The sequence below is a fragment of the Vulpes vulpes genome, chromosome 12, assembly GCF_048418805.1.
Source record: "Vulpes vulpes isolate BD-2025 chromosome 12, VulVul3, whole genome shotgun sequence".
Taxonomy (NCBI): Eukaryota; Metazoa; Chordata; class Mammalia; order Carnivora; family Canidae; genus Vulpes; species Vulpes vulpes.
In genome coordinates, this window is record NC_132791.1 from 184,157,260 (window position 1) to 184,173,286 (window position 16,027).

The following is a 16,027-nucleotide window of genomic DNA, read 5'->3' on the forward strand; positions in this document are numbered from 1 at the left end:
GGGTCCACGGGGGCGACGCGGGCCGGGGGGCGAGCGGGGGGCCGCAGCCCCGCCCGACGGGAGCCCCGCGCGCCCTCACGCCGCCTGCTCGCAGGGGAGCCCCACGCGCAACGGGGCCCGGCTACGGATCGGGGAGGGCAGAGCCGGGCGCCCCGAGGGCGCGGCCCCAGGCGGAGGGGCCCCGGCAGCGGCCCGGGGAGGGGTCAGAGCCGCGGGGTGCGGGGTGCGGGGTGCGGGGCGAGGAAGACCAGCCCTAGACCACCGCCCGCGTCTGCTTGGGAGACTGGGGGCGGAGGACGGAGCCCCCCGAGGGGGCGAGGTGGGACTCACGGCCTAGGCAGCGCGGATAACTCCCGTCCTCTGTCCTTCCTGCAGTGGGTGCTCAGGGGCTACTCGCTCCACGAACGAGCCAGTGAATGCAGCCATCTCGCAGGGGTTCCATGGAGCCGTGGGCGCGCATGTCCTTGCCCAGAGCCAGAGGAAAGTCACAGGTGGACTTCGGTGAGACACATTAATCTTCAAAGGGTGGCAGCTGCCCCACCAGGCAGGGCGCCCAGTCCTGGGGCCGCGGGCAGAGGTCCCCGGGGGGCAGAGACCTTCCTCCTCTGCAGGAAGGTCTTTAGGCGAGGCTGGGACCCACGGAGAAGAACATCCCCTGGCAAGCAGCCTTCTGTAGGATCGACCGCCACCTCCTGCTTCACGGCCACCAAGGTCCAATCTCTAAGGCTTCATTCACTGTCCAAGTGCATAAACCAGTCCATCTACCAACTGGCAAATGGGCCTGACCCGCTGGGTAGAGGAGCCTGATTTAAGGTTCAGGAACCACCACAGAGAGGACTCAGACAAGCATTATTTATGGCACTGAAACATGGGGCACAGCCCCATTGTCCAGTAAGAGGAGAAGCTGAGCAAATTATAGTGGAATAATATATAACCATGAAATCATATTTTTAAAGACGTTTTAATGACATAGGTAAAGACTTTCAATATAATGGTTAAGAGGAAAAAAAAAAAAAAAACCACCCAGGTTATATTCTTTTAAAAAGCAGGTTATAGAACTCTGCATACAACATGATCCTTATTTTGTAAAAGAAAACGAAACCTAGAGAAAATACTCATGTATAGAAAAGGATTAGGGAGGAAATAGATGAAAATATTCAGTCATTGTGCTCTGTGGGCAGTGTTGAGGTTAAAGGGGATTTTTGTTTTTTACATTTTTTTATGATTTTCCGAATTTTCTACAATGAACATGTATTACTTTTATGATCTGAAAAATCGTTAAAATGAAGATTTGAAAACACCTTTCATGCTAACAAGGAGTAATTAAGTCAGTGATAGTTAACTCATTGAAAAATTTTAAAGCTAACTCAATTGCCTCCGAACATGCCATTTATTATCGTAAAGATTTACAAAAATAACTGGTCTTTGAACTTACTGATAAGGAGCTTTATTAAAATGCTAGGAAAATAATTCCATTGTTTTTAACCTTCATCAAAATTTCCCTGGCACTTGAGCAAGTCCTATTTGCCAAATTTTTGAGGGAATGGTTTCTGCCATGAACCTTAATGTTTTATTTGTCAGGCAAGCTATACACTTGGCAAAAATAATAACAATAGACCTTATGTTTGTAAAACATTTCATAATTTGCAGAGCATACTAAGCGTTGGGTACTATTCTAGGCTCTGAATATAGGAGATATCATCATAAACAAAATGGTTAAAAGTCCCTGCCTTTGGGGAGTTTGTATTGATGAGGGCAGACAATAAACAAATGAGTATGATATAGAGATGTTGGTGATGGGTGATAAGTGCTATGAGAAAAAATGGATAGAAGAGGGATAGGGAAAAATGGGGGGGCTGCTCTTTTTAAAATGATTACTGTTTGAATAGTGAAGGTGTCTCTAAAAATTCAATAGCCTGTAGACAATTAACGTAAAGGTATAAAGTAATTGAAGATATTCCTGGAGGAAGCATTCCAACAACTAATTACATATCATCTAAGATACAACGTGCTAATTATCAATTTTATAGACTCATAAAATTGTGATGAGTCATAGGGATGTTTTAAGTGTTCTATACTAGCAAAGTTAGATAGCCCTCAAACTTTCTAAGCCTCAGTGGTCTCATCTATAAAATGGGGGACAATTTCAGTACCTCAATCAGAGGACTGTTGCCAGAATTCAAAGAGAAATGCTTGGAAAACAGCACGTGCTCAATGTACGTTCACAATGCAGACATGGCAAGGCCACTGGGAGAGGCCCATTTGACATTGCCTTATGTTTCCTATCTATTCTTCTAGACTCGCAGTTGTACTGGGAGGTGTGTAATATATTTTTTCCCACTTTCAGGAGGAAATTGAGGCTCTGAAAGATAAATCTCCTGCCTAGAATCATATGTTATAAACCCAGACAGTTGGCTCCAAGTAGCCATGTTCTCAGTCACAGCTCTACTTTGTGCTCACTTGCCAAGGGGTTCCAGAAGGTCCCCAGGCCTCAGTTTCTATTTTCAGGAGGCTGAGGGCAGATTTAGACCTTTCTGGCCCTTACCCTGTGCTCTGAGCACTTCCAAGGCAAAGGCTTCACGTAAAAGGACAGATGTGTCTGATTATTCCCAAAGACTGAAGGTAATGCCTGTATCTCCATCACATTCCCTCTGGGCTATGTTCTAGAAACTTATATGGACTGCAAGATACAAACCTAATTAGTTCCTGATTAACTCCTTTGGGAAGAAGAAGAGTGAGGATTATGGAGGATGCGGGGATATGACACCCTAGTGGGTGAATGGGAGGCTGGGGTACCTGAAGAAGAGGAGAAAGGGGGTTTCTGTGTAGGAGGAGCCCCGAGGAGGCAGCCCATTCCCAAAGTCCCCCATCAGGCAACGTGTGGACAGAACCACCCCTCCTCTGCCCCGTTTTGGGCCGCTAAGCCACAGGTGGCCAGGACTAGCTTGGGTGTCCACAAGCTGGATCTTTGCTGTCTTCCCAACGGCGCTCCTGCCGCCTACATCCTCCGCCACCCCAGAGGTCCCAGCGTCCTCCCCTAGGTGCTGGGTCTCTCTGCTGGGAGTCTGAGACCCCAGCTGCACAGACAGGCACATCTCTTCCTGGGGACCTTCCAGCTCTGGAGTTGTAACCTCTCGCTAGGCCACTGGCTCCATTTTCTCCCAAAGTTCACCATTTTTGGTGCCTCCTGGCTCAGGGGCCCGGGTGAACACACCGCAGTAAGCACGGAAAGAGGGCTGAGACCCCTCAGACCTCCCGCTGTCTCCCTGCCCTGGTGGCTGCTCCCCCTGCTGTTTTCTGCTGCGTGTCTGAACCGCCACTGCTGGAACGTCCAAGCCACCTGACAGCTACGGCTCCTCGGCTCCTCGGGGAGAGCAATCCTCCCCGCCCCTCCCCCAAGCTGCAGAGTGGGGAGAGGTGTGCACAACTCGGCGCACACGCTGGGAGAAGTGCGTGAGCAGCCCTCCCCCAGGGCCGCAGGCAGCAGCCAAGGGCACAGGGGAAAGGCCGTCAGATACGCTTCCTTCCCTCCTGGATGGATGTGGCTGCTGGGGCAAGAGCTGGCCCAGGCGCGCGGAAGGCCGGGGAGGAGGGGCTGTCTGAGAAAGGGCAGGCCCTAAATTTTGAATCCCAATTAGACGCCGTCAAGGCCTTGGGGGATTCAGAGGCCTCCCCGAAGGGGGCTGGGTGGGGGTCGCGTCCCCACGGCCTCAGGGGAACTCGCTCTGCCGCAGCATCTGCTGGTGCCCGAAACTTCCTAAAATGACACCTGTAGCCAACCTGAATTGAATCCTGGCTGCGTGCCAAGCACCACGGCAGGCGCCCCCCCCCCCCCACCGGCGTCATCCCGGCTCATCCTTAAGACACACAGTCCTGGTGGGGAAACTAAGGCTGCGGGGAGGTTGAGTGCCTCTGTCTAGGGTCACACGGCGGGGAAGTCCGTCAAGCCCGTCCTGGGCACCCAAGCCCGGAAACGGTCTGCTCGCAACAGAATCCTGCCCACCTGTCCGGGGAGGAAACTGAGGCACGGGGAGGCGAAGTCAGGCTGTCTGGGGGGGGGGGGGCAGTCCTGCGGGGCAGCCCCAGAGGCGGGCGCCCGTGGGGCCGTGCGGGTGCAGGCCGGGGGTCGCGCTCCCGGGCCCTGCCTCGCACCTGTCACTCGGCACCCGGAGGGCAGCGCCGGGTCGTCCGCGCACCCGCCTCGGGCCGCGGAGCCGCGGGGGGAAGGGCCGCGGAGGCCGGGGTGGGGTGGGCACGGCCGGCCTCCGAGGGCGCTGCGCAGGCGGCAGGGCAGGCCCGGACCCCGCGCGTCCCCGGCGCACAGCGGGGGGTGTGCCCGACGCCCCTGTCCCCGCGCCGCGCTGCGCCCCGCCGGCCACCCGCCCGTCGGAGGGTCCGCGCCCGGGTCGTCGAGGCCGGGCCGAGCCCCTCCCCTCTGCCCGCCGGGTGCGTCCTCGTGCCCCTTCGGGCTGGGCTGTCGGGGGCCCCGAAACCGAGGGCGCGGGCCCGGCGACGCCGCGCTCCGGGGACCCTCCCCGCCCCGTGGCCCCGCGGCCGGCGGGGGTGCTGGGGCCGGGGCCGGGGCCGGGGGCGGGGGCGGGGGCCGGGCCCGAGAGGAGCGCGCCGGGGTGTGTGCGTGCGCCGGGGCCGCCGCGAGCGCGGGGAGGGGGCCGGGACCCCCGCCCGCCCCTCCCCAGCACCGCCCCGGCCCCGCGCCCCTTACTCGGCTTGGCCGCCTTGCTCCGCTCGGCGAGCCGCGGTACCGGCTCCAGCTTCGGCTCGCGCTCGGGGTCCCGCTCCGGCTCCGGCTCCCGCTCGCGCTCCGGCTCCGGCTCCCGCTCCCGCTCCCGCTCCCGCTCTCGTTCCCGCTCGGATGCCTCTGCGCTCGGGCTCGGGCTCGGGCTCGGCTCGGGCGTCGCGGGGGGCGCGCCGCTCCGCCTCGGCCGGGTCCGCGCAGGGGCGGGGCGGGCGGGGCGGGGCCGGCGGGGTGGACCTGCGGCCCGCGCGCCCCGGTGCAGGCGGCGGCGGCCTCCGTCCCTCCCTCCCGCCCGCCCGCCCCGGCCCCGGCCCCGCGCTGCCGCAGCCCCGCCCGCCTGCCCGTCGGCCCCGCGCCTCCGCCCCGGCCCCGCCGTCCGCGCCCCCCGCGCCCCCCGGGCCTGGACGCGCCGCCGCGGGCTTCGAGGCTTCCACAGCGCGGGGCGGCCGCCAGGGTCACCCCCGGGACCCGGCGGGGGGCGGGGGGCGGGGGGCGAGGCTCGAAGCGCGCCCGACACCCACGTCCGCAGGCGGGGAGGCCAGGGAGGCCGGGGAGGCCGGGGAGGCCGGGGAGGCCGGGGTGGCCGGGGAGGCAGGGGAGACAGGGGGGGCCGGGGAGGCCGGGGAGGCAGGGGAGGCCGGGGGGCCGGGGAGGCTGGGGAGGCCGGGGTGGCCGGGGGGGCCGGGGAGACAGGGGAGACAGGGGGGGCCGGGGAGACAGGGGGGGCCGGGGAGGCCGGGGAGGCCGGGGAGACAGGGGGGGCCGGGGGGCCGGGGAGGCCGGGGAGGCCGGGGAGGCCGGGGGAGCCCGGGGGGCCCGGGGAGGCCGGGGAGGCTGGGGAGGCCGGGGTGGCCGGGGGGGGCCGGGGAGACAGGGGAGACAGGGGGGGCCGGGGAGACAGGGGGGGCCGGGGAGGCCGGGGAGGCCGGGGAGACAGGGGAGGCCGGGGAGGCCGGGGAGGCCGGGGGAGCCCGGGGGGCCCGGGGAGGCCGGGGTGGCCGGGGAGGCCGGGGAGGCCGGGGAGGCCGGGGGAGCCCGGGGAGGCCGGGGAGGCCGGGGTGGCCGGGGGGGCCGGGGAGACAGGGGAGACAGGGGGGGCCGGGGAGACGGGGGGGCCGGGGAGGCCGGGGAGACAGGGGGGGCCGGGGGGCCGAGGAGGCCGGGGAGGCCGGGGAGACAGGGGGGGCCGGGGAGGCCGGGGAGGCCGGGGAGGCCGGGGAGACAGGGGGGGCCGGGGAGGCCGGGGGAGTCCGGGGGGCCCGGGGAGGCCGGGGTGGCCGGGGGGGCCGGGGAGGCAGGGGAGACAGGGGGGGCCGGGGAGGCCGGGGCGCCGGGGAGGCAGGGGAGGCCGGGGGGGGGGGGCGGGGAGGCAGTGGGGGCCGGGGGGGCCGGGGGGGGCGGGGAGGCAGTGGGGGCCGGGGGGGCCGGAGAGCCCGGGGAGGCAGGGCGCCCCGCCGGGCGGACAGGCTTGTCTGTGGGAGGGCGGGGACGACCACCGACCCCTCGGACCCGCGCGAGGCACAGCTGGGCCCTGGGGCGGGGGCTCCAGTCGAGGCCGGCAGCGGGTTCGGGGGTTCGGGGGCGCGCCGGGGCGTCCGCTAGGCCGCCGAAGCCTCGGTCTCCGGAGCCGGCATTGCCCATTTCCTCCGCAGCCCGTGCCCTCTGTCCTGCGCTCCCCACGAATCCCAGGCACAGAGCTTGGCCCTGGCACGTGGACCTGCCCTGTCTGCATCCCGCTTGCGGCCTTGGACGAGTCTAGCTCATTCTCCGAGTCGTCCTTGGTCATTGCAGCAGAGCTCCGGCTTATTGCACCCTTGCCTCGCGGCGCTCCCGCTACTTGGGCCTCCCCTGCTTGATGGGGAAGGAAGCTCCTGGAGTCCTGCACTGGCCCCGCCCTTTCAATGTGATGAATGAATTGACGAAATACTGTCGGTGACTCTCCTGACTCCCATTTTGCCCATGGCAGCTAGGAAGTGATTCTCAAAAAGAAAACGCGAGGGCAAAGAGCTATGCGTGGTTATGATAAAACTTGGACAAGCGGAGGAGCCATGGGATGGCTCCAAACATAAGCGAGGCCCCGCCGTGGGTCCCGTGGGAGGGTGGAGACAGAGCAGGGTCTGGCGAGGAAAACAAACCCCACTCTCAGTTCGGCCACTCATTGTGTCTTGGGCAACCCTGGCTTGAGGGGCAGAGTGACCTGCATGATCCAGGGCTTTGGAATGTGAAAACAGTTCCCAACCTTCATTGGAAACTGTTCATTCTGGGCTCTACTGTCACCCCATCCCCTCCCCGAAACAGGAGAGGGTGGGACCCAGGCTGGGGGATTCCGGTTCCATCTGGGGCTACTTATGGGGGCAAATGTGCTATGGGACCAGAATAAAGGGAAACATCTTTGAGAGTTCTTAGAAAGGGGAACTGAGAGTCCTTTAGTCCAACCCTATACATCTATTTTATGGATGAATGAATAAAGAACTAGAGAAAGGAGGGAACAGGTCAGGGCCAGAGAACTGGGATTGGTAGCCCTAGGACTCCCAGGCCAGGGCTGTGCCCACTGCACAACGCCAATAAAGGTAATCTTGACCTCCCTGAGCACACACTTAGCAGGTGATCCTTGCAGGATGGATACTCCTGTTGTTAGTGGTTTTACCTGTAAGCTGTCCAGTTTGGCAAGACTGTGCACATGTGTTTTGCGGGTGGCACTTTAAGGGAGAACTTGGGGAAGGCTCTGACCCTTAAGAATTTGTTTCCCTGCCACCTCCCTTTGAACATCAGTGGTCTGACAAATCTGGCTTGTTCTTTACGCTGGAGCCCAGAACTGGTTTCCACTGGGCCCGGTGGTGGCGGGTCTCACTCCAGGGAGTTGAACTATGTCCATTTACCTACCTTCCTGTCCATCTGCAAATATCTGTTAGTGTGGGACACTTGTGAAACATCAACAGGCAGAAGAAGAACATAGAAAGTGGTCAACGTTACTCCTGAGTTTTCTTTTTCTTTCCTTGTCATTGTAGAACTCTACGGGGGTCCTTAAGTGGAGCGGGCTGTCTCTCTTCTGTCCACATCACACTTTTAATGGCTCCCTAGCATTGCATCAGATAGTTGTACTGTACCTCGTTCAGCTAATCCTCTATTGCTGTGCTTAGTCCATTTCTAGTTTTTCATACGTGGAGACAACACTCCGACGAACATTCCCGTGGGTAGGTTTGTGCACGTTCATGATTATTCTTTATTTCAGTGGGTATGCCCATAGATTTTTGAAGCTTTCTTCTAATGGGGTCTGACTTGTAGGAGGGACATCTCCTAGGCACCAAGGTAGCATAGTGGTGTGTAGGGTCTGTGTGACCAAGAGGGTGGTGTAGGTGGGGTAGGGAGGCTGGAGGGAGGAGCCTTCCAGAAGACACACAGTGACAGTGAGGTGCCCTGAGAGTCCTCAAATGCCAGGCTATGAGGATTTGTCCTAGAGTGTGCTCTGTATCACTCCTGTTACTCATAAGGTATGGTCACCTTACCAACTCTATTGTTGAAGGGAATCTTCTGATACTAGAGGCGAGAAGGGGAGGGTTTTGAAAGTCTATCAGGATGGTCTAGCTTCTTGGTGGCTTTTTTCTAAAAATCCATTAGACCTTTCTGGAAGGTTACCTCTCTCAAGTATGTACCTTAGACAGAATTATGTCAAAAGCATCTTCCCAGCCTTGAATTACATTCAAAGCCCCCCCCCCCCCCACCATTGCCTTGACTTTGGGGGTGGAGAGCACACCATTTTCCAAAGGAGGGAAGGCGAAAAGGGAGGGAGACCTATCCCACCAGCTTTTCAAAGCCTTTTCCTCTTTCCTTCTGATTCTTGCTAAAGGTCATCTTGACTGTGTCTTGGTGGTGTTAGGACAGATGAAGGAAGGGGCCTGGGGTCCCTGCTCCATGGGTGGGGGGGCGGTTCTGGGAGCAAGACCCTTCTAGGGCCCAGGAGCCGGCAAGCTCAGGTGCAGGTGCTGAGGTAGAGGGAGAGAGCCCTGGGGTGCAGAGCTATCTGCCAAACCTGAAGCAGCTCCTTCTGGATCTGCTCTAGGCTGAGAGCTTGGAGAATTCTGCACTGTTGCTCCACTTTACAGATGAGGTGACTGAGGCCTTCTGAGTTCAAGTGAGTTTCCAGAGTTCCACAGCTCTTTAAGCTATACCCAAGAAGATGCTGATGCACTTTAAAATAGTCAAAAAAGATTACCAGGTATCTTTTAAATTGGATATTAGGTGTTAGCTCACCTATGGTTATCTGTTTTCTTTTTTAAAAATATTTTATTTATTTATTAATGAGAGACGAGAGAGAGAGAGAGAGAGAGAGAGAGAGAGAGAGAGAGGAAGAGACATAGATAGAGGGAAAAGCAGGTTCCTCATGGGGAGCTTGATGCAGGACTCAAGCCCGAGACCTTGAGATTATGACCTGAGCCAAAGGCAGATGCTCAACCACTGAGCCACCCAGGTGTCCCTGGTTATCTGTTTCTAAGGGATTTTGTGCCTTTCATGGTCTCTGAGCTATTTTCCGGTTTTATCAGTTGAAGAAAACTGATTATCATGCAGAATATTCTTGGCTACTGAGATGCACATGAATGTTGTCAGGTGCGGTCAATTGATATCTTAGGGGTGGCCTAAAAACTATACACGTGGCTGAGCTTTAGATTCACCTTTGAATTGTGTATAATCTTTTTTTTTTTTGAATTGTGTATAATCTTTTTGGTTTCCTCATTGATTAATGTGTTAAAGTCTTTGATGAATGTTTATTTATGTTTGTATAACAGTCATGATTTTATCCTTTAAAAATGTATCCTTTATTGGTAGAAAGCTTGGCATTGCATCCAGATGGGTCTTACACCAGTGCTTTGTCTTTAATTGGAGGCACCAGGGCCTTGGGCCCTCAGAAGAGAGGGAAATTAATGTAGGCTGGGTTAATCCTAGAGAGCTTTCTGAAAGAGGGACTTTGAGAGAGGGGGAAGGATTTATAGAGGGAGGCTTTCCAGGACAGATGGCAGGGTGTGGGATCAGGAAGGAGGAGACAGGTTGGTAAAGAGACCTGTCTGAATGAAGGGTGGACTGTGGGGCTCCAGGTGCCAGCAGGCGGGTGGTGGTGAGATCCTAGGTAAAGGGAGCTGTACCTGATGCTGTAGGCTCCTGAGGGAGGAAGGGACTTAATGAAGTGGATATGTTAAGAAGGCTGGTGTCTGGGTTTCTAAACTCTTCAGGGGACTTAATAAAACTTGGCCACCCATTCTCCTGGCTGGAGGGGCTAGGGTGGGCTGTCCCTCTGTCTCCCCTTTAGGAGGAAAAGCCACCCTTGTAGGCCCCTAAGAGAGGTCTTCAGGTGCTGAAGTGTAAAAGACAGCCCCTCCTCTGGGGGGACTTCATTCTGGGCCTGCTTGAAGATTTGTATTCAGGGTAGAGCCCATTCTAGGTAAACTGGCTGAGGAGTGAGCAGGGTTGTGTACAGATCTTTTTGCTGCTACTTGCAGCCCAGTCATGACATGTCTTCATAGAGACTAGCCCCTCTGATAGCCACACTGCATGCATTATTTAACTTCATTCCAATGTTCTGTAGCAGGGGACAGCCTTTTCTGGTGTTTCATGTACAGCAAAGAGGTTTATGGAGGTCAAGTAACTTGCTAAACGTCACATAGCTAATTAGGGATAGATCTCAGATTTGCACCCAAGCCCGCCTGCCCCCCAAACAAGTAAAGCCTAAATAAACACAATCTCTCCTTTGTAGGGCTCACTGCCTGGAGACGGTGACGGACATTAACCACACTGAGCTACAGAGAAAGAGGTAAGGTTGCAGTGATGGGGCATGCCACAAGGAAGCATGTGAGAGAGTATTCTAGGAGGTGTGACCTTGTGAGGGCGTGCGATGAGGCAGGAGAAATGGGCAGAGGTCAGGATTGCTTTGGATCCTGAATGTAATGAAAGGCATTAGAATGTTGTAAACAATATTGGAGGTGTGGTGATGGCATAACCAGATCTGCATTTTGAGAGGACAGCTTTATTGGCAGTGTGGACATGATGGGGGGCAAGACAGAATGGAGGCAGGAAGGCCAGTGAGGTGGTGATCACCTGGCCCAGGAGAGAAGTGATGGTGTCCCTGGAGATGGAGGAAGATGGACCAGGTGGCAAGAGCTGTCAGAGGTAAAGTCAACAGAACTCGGTGATGTGCTGAGTATGGGGGTTGAGGGAGTGAGTAGAGTCAAGGATCATCCCTGGATTTCTAGTTGTGCTGCTGGGGGGTGGTGCTGCCATTCACTGAGGAGCGGAACACTGGAAATTTGGGGAAGATGAATGTGAATTTGATTTTATACATGTTGGATTTCAGGACTCATTGGCAGGCAGCAGAACTCTGAGAGGAGTCTAGGGCGGAACCCTAGGCTTGGACGTGTAGGCATTGGAATTGATTGACGCATCCATTTCTTTATCTATTCATGCATCCATCTATTTTCCTAGATGGATACATGAATCCTATCCTTCCTATCCATGTGTCCTTACTCCCACCGTCCTATCATCTATCCATTTATCCGCTCGTTCACCCATCTATCCTCTCACTTATCCACCTATCCCTCCTCCTACCTTCCTGTCCACCCACCCATCCATCTGTCATCTATCTAACCTTCCTCTCATCTATCCACCTCCGTATCCTCCCACACATCCACTTATTCTTCCTCCTATCCATTTAGCCATCCTTACACTCCCATTTATCCAGCCATTTACCCAACTATCTACCCTGCCTGCATCTGTACACCCGTGCATCCCATACGTACTTACCGATGTCCACCATAGACCTAGCAGTTTGCTGTGTACCGGTGAAAAAAAGAAATGATGTAGAAAAACCAAGTCCATGCTCTTAAGGAGCCCACAATCTGTTAGCAAAGGCAGACATGTAAACCCGTGGTCACAATAGTATGTTTTCTGTGCTAGATGTGTGCAAAGGAAGGACTCTTAACCCAATCTGAGGAGGTTAGAATAGGCTGTTTTGAGATCGTGCTTCTTGAGTTGAGTTTAAAGTTCTTTTAAATTGTCAGGAATACAGTAACTTGGAATATTGGGAGCAGTGAGTGAGCGGTGTATTATAAGAGAAGGCTGAAACGGCAGGTCCATGGTGTTTTCTAACACTAACAACCAATTCTCCAACTCCCCAGATACCGGTTGAGCTTCCAACAATTCAATTCAGTTCTGACAGTAACTACCAGAGGTTCACATAGACACCCCGTAACTTAAAGGCTCAATACCACAAGACTGCTCACCACTCTAGGTCCCACTCACCGGGCTACAATTCTGGCTCTAAGTAGAGGTTTCCCTTGATCCCCTCCTTGGGTTCAATAATTTGCTAGAATGGTTCGCAGGACTCAGGGAGACATTTTGCTTAAGTTTATCAGTTTATTACAAAGTATACAACTTAGGAACAACTAGATGGAAGAGATGCATAGGGCAAGCTTATGCAGGGTTAATGTGTGGTGTTTCCATGATCTCTCTGGGAACATCACCCTCCAAGCACTTTGACATGTTTACCCATCAGGAAGCTCATCAAACCTCCTTATTTAAGAGGTTTTATACAGCTTAATTTCCAGCCACCACCACTGCCACCCCTACCCTGTCCCTCTTCCTGAAGGTCATTGGGTGGGGCTGAAAGTTCCACCACTTGACCTTTCTGGTGACCATACCAATTCGGAGGCTATGTTAGGGTCCCATCAGAAATCGCCTCATTGGCATAAACTTAGGTGTGATCAAAAAGGCTTGTAATGAATAACGAAAGATTCTCCTATCACTTAGGAAATTCCAGGAATCTTAGGAGCTCTGCACAAAACCTAATGTAAGGAAAGGTGCTCCTATCACAAAATCTATCTCTCACTGTATCATAGTAGATTGTAAAGGCCTTGAATGACAGGCTGAGGGCCTTGGGGGCCACATGAGGGCTTTATGGAGGGGGTGACCTGATCAGCTTGGTGTTTTTGAAGATCTCTCTGCCTACCTTGCGGAAGATGGGGTGGAGTACGTGTGTGCAGAGGGGTTCAAATGGTTCAGTCTCTGTAGGATGAGGACTTTGGTCAATGATGTGCTGTGGGTTCAGCCCCTGATGTTGGCCAGTCCCCCACATTTGGCCTGGACCAGACCCAATTCTCACTTCTCTTATTTGGCCAAGGGTGAACTCCAGGCAGCCAGGCTGAGGTTTGTGTCATGAGGAAGATTTAGGTATTCTCTATTTTCTGGGATGGCATACTGTACCCTCCTACCATCTTTAGTTTGCTGGTGGTCCCTCTCCAGCTATGGCTGCTATGGACTTTCATCAGTTGCTCACTGGCTCCTCTGTCAGGGTCATTAGGAAGTATCTCATTTCCATGCCCCACTTTTCTACCTCTTTGATTTATATTCACAAAACTCATTAACTTCCCATCAGTCACACCATGATGTTTTGTTTGGCCCTATGAAATCTCCATCCTGGTGACTGGCCATTGACACCTGACAGTGTTCAGCCCAGGTGGAGATGCTGCAATGAGTCAGATGTGGCCCTGGTCTTCAAAAAAGCTTGCAGCAGGGATGAAAGATTGATCTGGGAGGGGGGGGGGGGCTCTCAGAGATCTGGGCCAAGGGATATCAGTGTGTGGAAGGGGAAACAGCTCAGGTTGCAGACTTGGGCAGACCTGAGTTCAAGTCTTTGCTCTGCCATTTACTGGATTGTGACTCTGGGCAAGTCACTCTACTTCCTCTGAGCTTCAGTTTAATCATATATGGAAGGAGAAAGATAATACTTACCCATCCAGGGACACCTGGGTGGCTCAGTGGTTGAGCGTCTGCCTTTGGCTCAGGGCATGATCCCTGGTCCTGGTATTGAGTCCCGCATTGGGCTCCCTGCAGGGAATCTGCTTCTCCCTCTCCCTGTGTCTCGGCCTCTCTTTGTATCTCTCATAAATAAATAAATAAAATCTTAAAAAAAAAAACCCTTAACTATCTAAATCTAGACTTTTTTGAGGTCCTGGAGCAGGAACAGAGAAGCAGGTGGGACCCTCTTGTCTCTGCACTTCTCTCCTCTTTATCCATTATTCCATAAAAAAGTCTATACTCCAGTTTGGGGGTGAGTTGATAGCACCTCAGTTCCCACCATGAGTAAAACTAACTGACCATCTTTCAAGGTCAAGTTCGAATTCCCAAGAGAGAATCTGATTGGCTGAGTCTCATTAAGTGTCTACTTCTGTTCCAATCAATCAACTGTGACCAAACAGGTGGGGTCATACAGCACAAATGTGACAGCTAGTGGAGGTTTGCATGAGCAGGGGATAGTTCTCAGAGAAAGTGGGGATCTGTGAGTTGAACAAAACTCCCAAAAGTGTCTCCTATACTATCTCAGGTTTTTTGGGAAGATTAAATGGGACAATGAATGTAAACTTTTGGCACAGTTTCTGGTATGTACTATGGGCTGTATAAGTGGTAGCTGTTATCGTTCATTCACTGCCTGGCTTAATAAGCACTTACTGAGTGCCTGGTTTGTACTAGATCCTACACTAAGTACTGAGGACAAAGCTTGAAAAATGAGAGTAATAAAAGTGAAACTATTCCACAGGGTTGTTGCCAGAGTTGAAAGGAATAATGCAAGCAAAATGTTTAGTACAGTTCCCATCGCATAGTGAAGTCTCAATAAATGTTGCCTACAAATGTTGAATGTCTAATTGCAAAAGAGCAAAAAAAAAAAAATTGTATGGCTCTTCTATATGTTTTTTTTGGTTCCCTGGCCACAGGACTGAGACATCTTTGGTTACAAAAATAGATTTCAGTGATCAAAATAATGACAGCTGCCAGACTGACAGTTTTCAGATGGTGCATTTGAGTCTAATTTAAAAGTTTAGAAAAATAACATTGGCATCTTCTGAACTCAAGTACTTAAATTATTAACTAGTTACTAACTAACTTAGTTAAAAATAGCCATGTGCAACCTGTGATTGTCTTTATTTTCCTGACCAAGAATGGATGAGCCTGTCCATCTACAGGAGAATAAATTGTGGGTAGCCACATGATGGAGTATAGCAAGGAGAATGAACACACTACAGCTACAAGAAATGTATGGGCAACTGACAAACAGGGTTGAGCAAGAGGAGCCAGACACTGAATGATTCTATTTATATAAGGCCCAAAATAAGAAAAGCACATCTACGGTGTTAGAAGTCTGGGCAGTTTGCCCTTGGTGAGGTATCGGTGAGGTATCGGCTGGGAGGGGGCTTCAGGTGTGCTGGTAATACTGTTTTTCGATCTGGGTGCTGAGTACATAGGTGTATTTTGTTTGTGAACATTCCCTGAACAGTACTCTCATGTGCATTTTTTTTAAATTTTTTTTTAAAATTTATTTATGATAGTCACAGAGAGAGAGAGAGAGAGGCAGAGACACAGGCGGAGGAAGAAGCAGGCTCCATGCACCGGGAGCCTGATGTGGGATTCGATCCCGGGTCTCCAGGATCGTGCCCTGGGCCAAAGGCAGGCGCCAAACCGCTGCGCCACCCAGGGATCCCTCATGTGCATTTTAATGTACGTATATTATACTTTTGAGAAAAAGCCTTTAAAAAAAAGCAAAAGTGCCCCATTTTTTGTGCATCTGCCCGGTTGAGGCAGTCTAGGCTGGCTCCCAGCTGGAGCGTGGAGGAGGGATTGGGATTTCAGGCAGAGGGGCAAAGGGAAGGAGCTAGTATCTATTCAGTCCCTCAGCAAACTTCCTTTCCATGCTTAGTGGCAAAAATAGTTTCACTTCTTCTAAACAACATTTTTCCTTTTTGTTTATTTTTAGGTATCTCTTGAATATTGTGAACCTTAAGACAGAGGGCGCTTCCCACTGTACTGGTTGTTACTGACGGCCAATCTTTGGGGTCCCCCTCTGGCAAGTGCAGGGATTGTGCCTTTCAGAGCCATCTCGAGTTTTTTCTTTGATTTCTTATCCTTTATTTTCCTTTGTCCCACTTCACTCACTTATTTAAAAAAAAATATTGTAATGCATGTGTTTCTCTTGTCCTGATTCACTCACTTATTTAAAAAAATTGAGATGTGTGTATGTTTCCTTTGCTCCTAGTTACTCACTTGTTAGAGAAAACATTATCCGTAGTATGTGTGTGTTTTTAAGTGGCTTTGATTCTCTTTGGAAGAAGATGGTATATGAATAAACCAGTGGTGCAGAAAACATTTATAGAAAACCTGCATATGTGTCAGGCATTTCTACCACCCGTCTTAGAGGATAGTTACAGGGGAGAGTCGTGGTTCAGGAGGGGCTGG

General features: G+C 53.5%; 1 protein-coding gene and 1 long non-coding RNA gene across 8 annotated transcripts in view; one reads left to right on the forward strand and one right to left on the reverse strand.

Annotated features, from left to right (window-relative positions):
• BEAN1 (brain expressed associated with NEDD4 1) overlaps positions 1-4,934 on the reverse strand; it is a 34,827-nt gene extending 29,893 nt beyond the window's left edge. Inside the window, exon 1 of one of the 4 annotated variants that reach the window (XM_072731750.1) lies at positions 4,724-4,934. The gene's annotated coding sequence lies outside the window, so the exon portion shown is untranslated. Of the gene's footprint in view, positions 1-330; positions 514-4,723 lie in introns of those variants that run through there. The other 3 variants (XM_072731752.1, XM_026011425.2, XM_026011424.2) reach the window with 3 other exon arrangements.
• LOC112929383 (uncharacterized) overlaps positions 1-16,027 on the forward strand; it is a 151,031-nt gene that overhangs the window by 739 nt on the left and 134,265 nt on the right. For 2 of the 4 annotated variants that reach the window (XR_011996152.1, XR_011996151.1), the window contains exons 1-2: positions 378-501; positions 10,503-10,559. This is a non-coding gene — a long non-coding RNA (uncharacterized lncRNA). Of the gene's footprint in view, positions 1-375; positions 502-10,502; positions 10,560-15,123; positions 15,293-15,548; positions 15,755-16,027 lie in introns of those variants that run through there. The other 2 variants (XR_003236928.2, XR_011996153.1) reach the window with 2 other exon arrangements.